Genomic DNA, 10,573 nt, shown 5'->3' with positions numbered 1-10,573 from the left:
TCGATTCTTTATGGTAAATTTATTCAAAGATCGATAATCTACACACATGCACTAGGTTCCATCTTTCTTGGGTACCAAAACAATTGATGAACCACATGGCGAAGTAGAGGGACAAATTACACCTTTATCTAACAATTCCTAGACTTGTTTCTTAATTTATAAACTTTCCAGAATTGACATTCGATGCATACCGATGTTTGGGAGTGGAGAGTCTTGTTGTGGCCGAATTTCATGTTGAATTCCCCTTTTTGGTGGCAATCTCTTTGGTTCTTGAAACATGTCTCCATATTGATTGACCACATCAACCAATTCAGCTTTCAACTTCACGTCACAACCTACAAAGGATTCATGCTCTATATCATTCTTCTTCTTGATCGTAAGGAGCACGAGACTCTTGCTGGAATTGACCAGTCGTTTAATTTTCCATGCGCTTGCCAAAGACAGATTAAGCTTCCTACGATGGGCTCTCATAATATACGCCACTCTGTTTTTGAACAAATAATATTTGTTCTCAAATATATTGAAAACAACTTTCCTATCATACAGACACGAGCTTCCCAACACAATTCCAAAAATATCCAACGGCACTACATCTAATTTGACTTCACCAACGAAATTGGCAGTAATTGTAAACTTGAAAAAACATTTCCTTGTTACCTGAATATTTGCATCCTTAGTTATCCAACCCAACGGATACAGTTTATGATGAGGCGCGGTTTCCAGATTCAATTTCTTGACCATGTAGAAATTAAATTTGCCTGAGATTCACTATTAAATAGTGTATCAATCTTGGTGTGTTTGGAAATAACTTAGATATGGAACAACTCAATTTTTTTTTCCTCATTTGAAGCATTATTGGAGTTATTTTTTGCGCTGGTACTTGCCACGAATTCCTCATTTCTTACTTTTCATTTAGTGATTATGGATGCAACCTTTGCTTCATCACCTAAGTCAGAACCCAAATCTTTTTGTACAACAACGTTTGTCTTATGTTCCCCTTTATTGTTAGATTTTTTTGGTCATAATTATGGATGAAGCTTCCAGAAATGTGCTTCATCATGGCCCTCTTTGGAATAATTCTTGCATACAGGTTTCTCCCCTTCTTACTTAACAGATTCATTTTTCTTCTTCTTTCCTTTAAATTTCTTCCCTTTTTCACCATTTTGGAATGGCTTCTTGTTACCTACTTATTGTACATTTTTCCCTCTTGCTTCGAGGAGTGTAGCTTGAACACAGACCTCATCAAGATTCATGGGATTAAACATAAGAATGGTATGTCAAAGATAGCTATGCAAACCTCCTATATATTTCAGCAAAGTATCTTGTGACTGTAAGTCTACTCCTAGCATAAGAGCTCTTCTCCTAAACTCTTGTGTATACTCTTGCACATTTTGATCTTTTAACTGTCTAAAATTTTGCCAATTCATGATTGATTTTTGCATATGAGCTAAAGGGTAGAATTGTCTTTATATAGCAGCAATGAAATCAGACCAAGTAATAGAGATCTTACCATGTTTTTTGATCTCGTCTTGAGTCCTTGATTCCCACCATACAAGTGTTGCACCCTCCATTCTCAAGGAAGCCAAATGAATCTTGATATCATCCTCTTGAAGGTTCTGAATTCTACAATAAACCTCCAACTGAAGAATCCAGTTATCCATCTTCTCTGCTTTCACTTCACCATTGTACATAGGCAACTCAAATTTAACATCAAGCTTTAGAAAAGGTGATTTACCAGTTCCTTTTGAAGGACTATGATGAGTATGTGTAAGGGTTGTATTAGTGGAAGAGTGTGAAGATGCTGTTGAAGTAGAAGATGAAGAAGATGATGGAGATGGTGGAGGCTTGTCTCCATTCCCATTACCTCCTTTTCCATCACCTCCTCCTGAAGAGCCTTCTCCTTGGGAGGTTTGGAACTTTCTCATTGCAATCTGCTATTCCTCTCTTCATAGAGGACCTTCACCATCTCTATCATATCAAAGATAGCCTTTATGAAGGTCTCCTCGTCTTCTATCATGGTAGGTTCTCCTTCATGAGACATGATCTTTAAAGACTCAACTGCAACTTCTACAAATTTGGCAGCCTTGCTCTTCTTCCACTTGACCCATCTTTAGGGCTTCCAACCATCTTTCCTTCACCTCTTTTGAGCTTTAACCTTTTAAGCATGACATAAACTTGCAAAATATTAAATCCTTCTTTCACAAAGAAAATTTAGTAAGAAAAAACCAGTGCTTTGATACCAACTTGATCTAAAATGGAGCAGATTAGTAATGTTGTGGTAATTCCCCATTCAAAATAAAACCCAAGATGCTTATCATTTGCTTATCAAGTGCTTAAGGATTCAATATTTTTTTCTTAATTAACTGATTCCAATGAGAGTTTCTTATGTAAATGTTAGAAACAATTTAACATAAAACATATACTGAACATCAGTGAAATAATAGCACATAACATCAAAATACAACACACAGCCAGCACATGATAAAGGAGTTCACCCCTCCTGGGCTACGTCTCCTTGGTCTAGCTTCCAATGGCTTGGGCCTCTCTATTATGCTCAAATTACAACAAAACTTTGTTTACAATGCTCAAGTGCCTCTAAAACCTATCTCAATGAGTTCAAAATACTCAAAAATGAATATCTAGCCTCTTTTTTCATCCCATTTGGATAAGAACTGAAGAAATTATGACTTCTCCCATGTCTCCCACTATTTCTTCCATAAAATGCTCCAAAATTGACATAATCCCACAAATTCGCTCCAAAATCCGCTAATTGAGTGAGAATTTGTCTGCATTGCAGGCCATAACCTATCAGTCATATCGCAAATCGCAATCAGTGGAGTCTTGCGCTCATATGGACTGTGAACTAGGCAGGCGATATGCGATTGCAATACAACGGACCCGCTGGGAGTATTAAACTTAACATATAAATTATCGCATCTGGGAACCCAATCACAGATCGCAAACGATGCTTTCCATCAGCAGATACCAAAACCCATACCATTGTGTACCCACCGGGATTATCAAACCTAGTCCATAAAATATCAGTTCTGTAGGCCCACCACAAATCGCAATCGACGTTGTCCCTCTACAGATATTAAAGTCCATACAACTGCAATATTAGTGGACCCTCCAGGATATGAAATATAGTGTATAACATATCACGTCCAGAGACCTTTCACAATAAGTGGAGTACCAGGGGTAACATAAATATCAGTGGGGTTTTGGTGTGATATGTGATTGCGATTATCGCAAATCACAACCCAACCCGCTGGTGGCCGATTTTTAACCTGTGTCCTCTGTTTTTTCCTCAATATTTGACATGCAGGACCCAGTGGAAACCTTCTACTTGGTGCTTCCCCATTCGTTGGGACCTTTGCCATGTCATCCAATCCTGTCACGTGTCCAAGTCAAACCTGAACTTTGACTTTCTTTAACTTTTGCATATGAGCTCGGATTTGAGTGTCATTTGCACCGTTGGATTCAGAATGATGAGCTCTTCGATCTGAAGCTAATTCTGACAAAATTATGATACTTTGATTTTTTAAAATAAAATTGAGCACCTGATCACAAGACAAGATCAAGAAACATGGTAAGATATTTATTACTTGGTTTGATTTCATTGCTACTATAAAAAGAAAATTCTACCCTTTAGCTCATATGAAAAAAACTATCATGAATTGGCAAAATTTCAGATAGTTAAAAGGTCAAAATGTGCAAGAGTATACTCAAGAGTTTAGGAGAAGAGCTTTTATGCTACGAGTAGACTTGCAGTCACAAGATACTTTGTTGAAATACATAGGGATTTTGCATAGCTATCTTCGACGCACTATTCTTATGTTTAATCCCATGAATATTGATGAGGTCTGTGTTCAAGCTACACACATCGAAGCAAGAGGGGAAATGTACAAGAAGAGGGTAAGAAGAAACCATTCCAAAGTGGTGAAAAAGGAAAGAAATCTAAAGGAAAGCAGAAGAAAAATGCTTCTATTAAGAAAGAAGGGGAGAAACCCATGTGCAATAATTGTTCCAAAGAGGGCCATGATGAAGCGCATTGCTGGAAGCTTCATCCTGAATTAAGACCGAAGAAATTTAACAATAAAGGGAAACAAAAGACAAATGTTGTTGTACAACAAGACTTGGGTTCTAACTCAGGTGATGAAACAAAGATTGCAACCACAGTCACTAAAGGAAAAGTCGTGGCAAGCACCAGTGCAACAAATAACTCCAACAACGCTTCAAATGAGGAAAATAGAATTGAGTTGTTCCATATCAAAGTTATTTCCAAACACACCAAGATTGATACATTGTTTGATAGTGGATCCCAAGAAAAATTATTTTGTACAGACTTGGTCAAGAAGTTGAATCTGGAAACCATGCCTCATCATAAACCATATCCGTTGGGTTGGATAACCAAGGATGCAAATCTTCAGGTCACAAGGAAATATGTTTTCAGGTTTGCTATTACTGCCAATTTCGTTGATGAAGTCGAATTAGATGTAGTGTCACTGGATATTTTTGGAATTGTGTTGGGAAACCCATATCTGTATGACCGGAAAGTTGTTTTCCATAGATTTGAGAAACAATATAATTTGTTCAAATATGGAGTGGAGTATATTGTGAGATCCCATCGTAGAAATCTTAATCTTTCTTTAGCAAGCGCAGGGAAAATGAAGCGACTAGTCAATTCCAGCAAGAATTTCGTGCCCCTTATGATCAAGAAGAAGAATGAAACAGAGTGTGAATCCTTTGCAAGTTGTTACGTGAAGATGAAAGTTGAATTGGTTGATGTGGTCAATCAATATGGAGATGTGTTCCAATAAGTAAATGGATTGCCACCAAAAACGGGAATTCAGCATGAAATTCAGCTACAGCAAGACAGTCCACTCCCAAATATCGGTATGTATCAAATTTCAATTCTGGAAAGTTTATAAATTAAGAAACAAGTCTAGGGATTATTAGATAAAGGTTTAATTCATCCCTCTACTTCTCCATGTGGTTCAAAAATTGTTTTGGTACCCAAGAAAGATGGAACCTGGCGCACATGTGTAGATTATCGAGCTTCGAATAAACTTACCCTAAAGAATCAATACCCACTGCCCATAATAGATGATTTGCTAGATCAGTTGAAGAATGAAAAATATTTCACTAAAGTAGACTTGAGAAGTGGATATCATCAAGTTAGAATAGCTGAGGAGGATATTTGGAACACTGCTTTTAAAACCAAACAGGGATTGTTTGAGTTATTGGTTATGCATTTCGGTCTTTGCAATGCTCCAGCTACATTCATGAAAGTTATGAATGATGTTTTATGGTCCTTTCTTGATGAGTTTGTAATTATCTATTTAGATGATATTTTGATATTTAGTAAAGTACGATAAGAGCATGTCAAGCATGTGGGGAAAGTGTTGGATGTCTTGAAAAAAGAACAATTATTTTTGAAGATGTCTAAATGTGAATTCGGGAAAATTTCCTTAGTGTATTTGGGCCACATACTTGGATGAGGTGAGTTGAAGATTGACCCCTCTAAAGTTTCGGTCATTGTGAATTGGCCAATATCAAAATCAGTCATAGAAGTAAGGAGTTTTCTGGGAGTAGCGCAGTACTGGAGGAAATTCATTACCAATTTCTCTTCCATAGCAGCTCCACTACATGCTTTGACCAACATGAAGGTTGTCTTCCAGTGGGGAGGAGAATAGCAAAAAACATTCAATGATTTAAAACAAAAGATCAGTTTAGCCCCAGTTTTAGCATTTTTGGATTTGAAACAACCATTTGAAATACTAATAGATGCAAGTGACTACGCCATGGGTGCAGTTCTTTTACAGCATGGTAAGCCCATTTCATTTCATTCTGAGATTTTTATTATTAACTATCCTACATACGATAAAGAGCTTTACACATTGGTGCAAAGTGTGAATAAATGGAAGCATTATTTAATGGGAAAAGAAACCATTATTCACATCGATCATCAACTTTTGTAATATCTGCAATCTCAAACAAAATTGTAGCAATCAAGGCACTTTCGTTGGATGGGATTCTTCAGGTACAAGAAAGGTATTTATAATAGAGTTGCTGATATGCTTTCTAGACCGGTTGTTAATGTAGCCATTTTACTCAAGAATCATTATGATTTTCCTTAAAGTTATGTTGAAAAATATGCACATGATGCTAAAGTTCAAGAGGTATATTCAAACTTGATTCAAGGCCACCAAGTTGAGGAATTATATTACCATGTAAATGACAATCTGTTGTATCATTTGGGAAAACTTTGTGTTCCATAAGGAGAGAGAGTAAATGTGACAAGGGAAGTGCACACTTCTCTTATTGTTGGACATTTCGGTGTAAGCAAAACAGTGGCAAATCTTCAGAGGTATTTGTACTAGCCTTGTATGCTTGAAAGTGTGTCATGTTTTATCAGAGGTTGTTCATTGTTCGCAGTCAGTAAGACTAGTAATAGGAAACAAGGATTGTACACACCACTTCTAGTGCCTTCATGTCCATGGGAGTGTTTCTATAGATTTTGTAGGATGTCTTCCTTTATCAAGAAAAGGTCATGACTATTTGTACGTAGTTGTGGATAGCTTCAGCAAGATGTACATATTAATGCCTTGTAAAAAACAAATTATAGTTGAACAAACAACTCAACTTTTCTTTCAAAATGTATGGGTTCATTTTGGATAACCTACTTCTATTGTAAGTGATCGTGATTCCAGATTTGTTGGGAATTTTTGGTCAAATTTATGGAACTTGATGAACACCAAGTTGAAGAAAAGTACAACCTTCCATCCGCAAATAAATGGTCAAACTGAAGAGGTTAATAGGACAGTTATTCATTTGCTAAGAGGATATCACAGCAAACATCCTAAGTTGTGGGATGAACAATTGTATTATATTCAACATGCTTACAACCGAGCAAAACACTCTTCTACTCTAACTTCTCCTTTTGAGGCATGTCTTGGTTATTTGCCTAAATCTCCTTTGGATTTCATCTTTGAGAAAGATGTAGTTGTAGATGGACATAGCGACATAGACAGAGCAAATAAATTCATTGAAAAAATTCAGTTGATTCACCAAACAGTTCAAGAACAACTAGAAAAGAGTCAAGGCAAGTATAAGGCAAGGCATGATAAGCATCGTGTGGATCATCAATTTCAAGTAGGTGATGAAGTTTGGCTTTACATTAGCAAGGAAAGGCTTCAAGGTGAAGGTAAAAAGCTGAAACCAATCTGTTATGGTCCATTTAAAATTCTGGAAAAGATTGGTAATAATGCTTTCAAGCTTGATTTTCCTTCATATATGCAAATTTATTCCGTTGTTAATGTTGAAAATTTGAGATTGTATGAGCCTCCTTTGATTGAAGATCAAGGAGAAAGTGTACAGATTCCATCAATTGAATATTTTTCTCCAGAATTTCTTGATGAGCTTTAGCAAGACACCATACTTGACAGAAGAATGAGGTCATCAAAAAGGGGAAATTTTGATTATTTTCGAGTGTGTCTCAAAGGTACAAATCCATCAAAATCCAAATGGATTGAAGAGGGAAGGTGAGGGAACAGTACCCTCATCTGTTCAATAACTGAATATAATATTTTTGGGTCCAAAAGCTTCCAATGGGGAGGAGTGATTGTTGGGTTGTGTTATATTCTTTCAATGACTAGCCCACATAGTTAATCGGGGGTTAGAGGGGGGGAGGTCATAGGGGGTTTGAGGTGTACCCATAACCCCACTTTATGGGATCCGGGGCAGCGCCCCAGAAAATTTTGGTTTTGGACACTATGTTAGGTTGGGCAGACCCACCTATGTTTTTGTGCATGATTTTCGCACATGTTTTTTGGACGCGATGGTTTTCGGTCCATGGTATTGGATGCTTCGGCATGTATAAATATGTATTGTAACATTGAAAGGAACATAATGAAAAATCAAGTTGGTAGTCCCGGTTTTGGGATCCAGGGGAAAATCTCTGTGTATATGTGTTTTTATGTGTTCTACTCTTGTATTATTTATTTTCTGTGTTTTAGAGTTCGTATGCAAGTAATTTTTGTACGGGGTTAAAACCTACAGTGATCAGGGGCTCAAGTTTATGCTCAAAAATCAAAGTGTCATAATTTTATTAAACTCATCTTCATATTGAAGAGCTCGTCATTGATTCCAACGATGTGAATGACACTCAAATCCGAGCTCATATGTAGAAGTTAGAGCAAGTCAAAGTTCAGGTTTGACTTGGACATGTGGCAAGATTGGATGATGTGGCAATGACCTTCAGCAAATGAGGAGGTGCCAAGTGGCAAGCCACCATTATCCCTCGCATATCGCAATTTTCAAGTTGTAGGTGGATCATGTTAAAAATAGGCCCCCAACATTACCAATTTGCGATTGCGATATTGCATATCACATATTGGAGGTGGACAAGTGGTTATGAATCGACCCCCAACAGAGCTTAGTTGCGATGCCATATATCGCATATCACAATCACAAAAGAGGTTGGTATTTACAAAGTGGCCCCGGCTATAACTTCTGATTGTGATTTACGATAGGGCACAGGATGCAATATCGTTATATGTTGAGTTTTATAATCCCGGTGGGTCTGTCTTATCACAGAACGCCTATACGTCGATGGTTCTGCCGATTGCAATTGTGATTGTGATTTTTGATGGAGTCTACTGAAACTATCACATTAACTGTTGGATCTAACCACTGTGTGACCACTCATCCTTAATCGCGAGATAGGTGGGGAAGTTGGCAGGACCGCCAACTTCGGCGGAACTGCCAAAATTAGCTATGGATAATGAATTTAACAAGCATTTAGCCAGATTTGTAGCAGAAAATTGTGGGAGAACTGGGAGAAGTCATAAATTCTTTAGTTCTTATCAAAATTAGAGGCAAAAAGAGTCAATTCTAGTAGTTTTGGCTATTCTAAACTCATTGAGATAGGTTTCAGAGGCATTTGAGCATTGTAAACACATTTTTGTTGTAATTTTGAGCATAATAGAGAGGCCCAAGCATTAGAAGTTAGGCCAAGGAGACGTAGCCTAGTAGGGGTGAAATCCTCATCAAATCTTTGCGTTTTGTGTTGTATTTTGATGTTATTTGTTGTTATTTTGTTGTTGTTCAACATATGTTTTATGTTAAATTGTTTATAACATTTACATAAGAAACTCTCATGGGAATCATTTAATTAAGAAAAAATGGTGAATCTTTAAGCACTTGATAAGAAAATGATAAGCATCTTGGGTTTTATTCTAAATGGGGAATTAGCACAACATTACTAATATGCTCCATTTCAGATCATACATGGCTGTTAGTTAAGTAACTTTTGAAGCTATCTAGATGAGGAAGATTCTTGTTGGGTTATTTGGTCAGATGATGGATCCCAATATGGTTTACAGTGACAATTAGAGTTGTATAATGGGATCTAAAAATCCATTTTTTCATGATCGATCCAAGCATATCGACATTTGGTATCACCATCTACGAGATTGTGTGCATAGGCAGATCATGTTGTTGGAATACATTCCTACAGAGGAACAAGATGTAGATATTTTGATAAAGGCATTGTCAAGAGGAAAATTTGAGTTCCATAGAGACAGGATTGGGGTATCTAATAATCCCTTTCTTGTTGAGAGGGAGTGTTGAAAATGGCAACAATAAAATCTTGATTTAATTTTCTATTGCATTAAATTAGGAGAAAATTGTAATTCGACATCACAAGACAACAAAAATGAGTTTAATGAGTTAGTTTCAATTAGTTGGCTTGGTTAATTCGATTTGAGGGCCTAACATGATTCATGTAGAGTGGTTCCTAATTTTAAGGAGCCTAGGCTAAGTTTAATTTTATTTGTAATAATTTAATTCAATTAAACTGAGTCAGTTAAACTAGCCCCAATTGTTGGAGGAACTAGTAGGAGGTATAGTAGTCAAGTGCAACTTTAGTGTTCAACCAGTTAACTGATAAATAACCCATAATTAACTCATGCATGCATTAAATTCAAGTTACCCAATTGAGATTGTAGTTCAAGGTTAGTGTACTATCAGTTGTATAATTTTCTGAGTTGTATAGGTGGTGCATGCAGTCAGAGAAGGGCCTACAGGGATTGTGCAATTCTAATTGGGAATTTTCCTAATTAATAAGGGGCTAATTCCCAAGGAAACAACACGAGAGAAAATATGAGCTTGGAAGGCAGCAAAATTGGTTAAGTATTTCCCAGAGTCAGCTTGTGAGGTAGTGAGATAGATTATACTTGTGCAGAGATTGTTCAGGCTTGAACAAGCATTATATTTCTTCTCTATTTTCTAACTAATGCAATACAGATAGGAAGGGGTTTTGAGCAGTTGCTTTCCCCTTAGATAATTATCTAAGCATATGTGATTGAATCTTGTCTCGTGTTTCTGTTTTGATTTCTTGATCGATTAATTGTTTCAGTTGATGAGTAGAGTGGATTCAAGTCTTTTGTTTTAGCATATTACATAAGCAGTTTGAATCTACAAGGAATTTCTACACATTCTCTTTGTAGTGTGCATTGTGTGATATGGGGAAATAAAAAAAACAAAGAGAAAACCCCATTGTTGTTGAGTG

Source organism: Pinus tabuliformis, chromosome 9 (assembly GCF_031772625.1).
Source record: "Pinus tabuliformis cultivar Carrire ecotype Pingquan chromosome 9, CPIR1, whole genome shotgun sequence".
Classification (NCBI taxonomy): Eukaryota; Viridiplantae; Streptophyta; class Pinopsida; order Pinales; family Pinaceae; genus Pinus; species Pinus tabuliformis.
Note: the sequence above shows the minus strand (reverse complement) of the source record.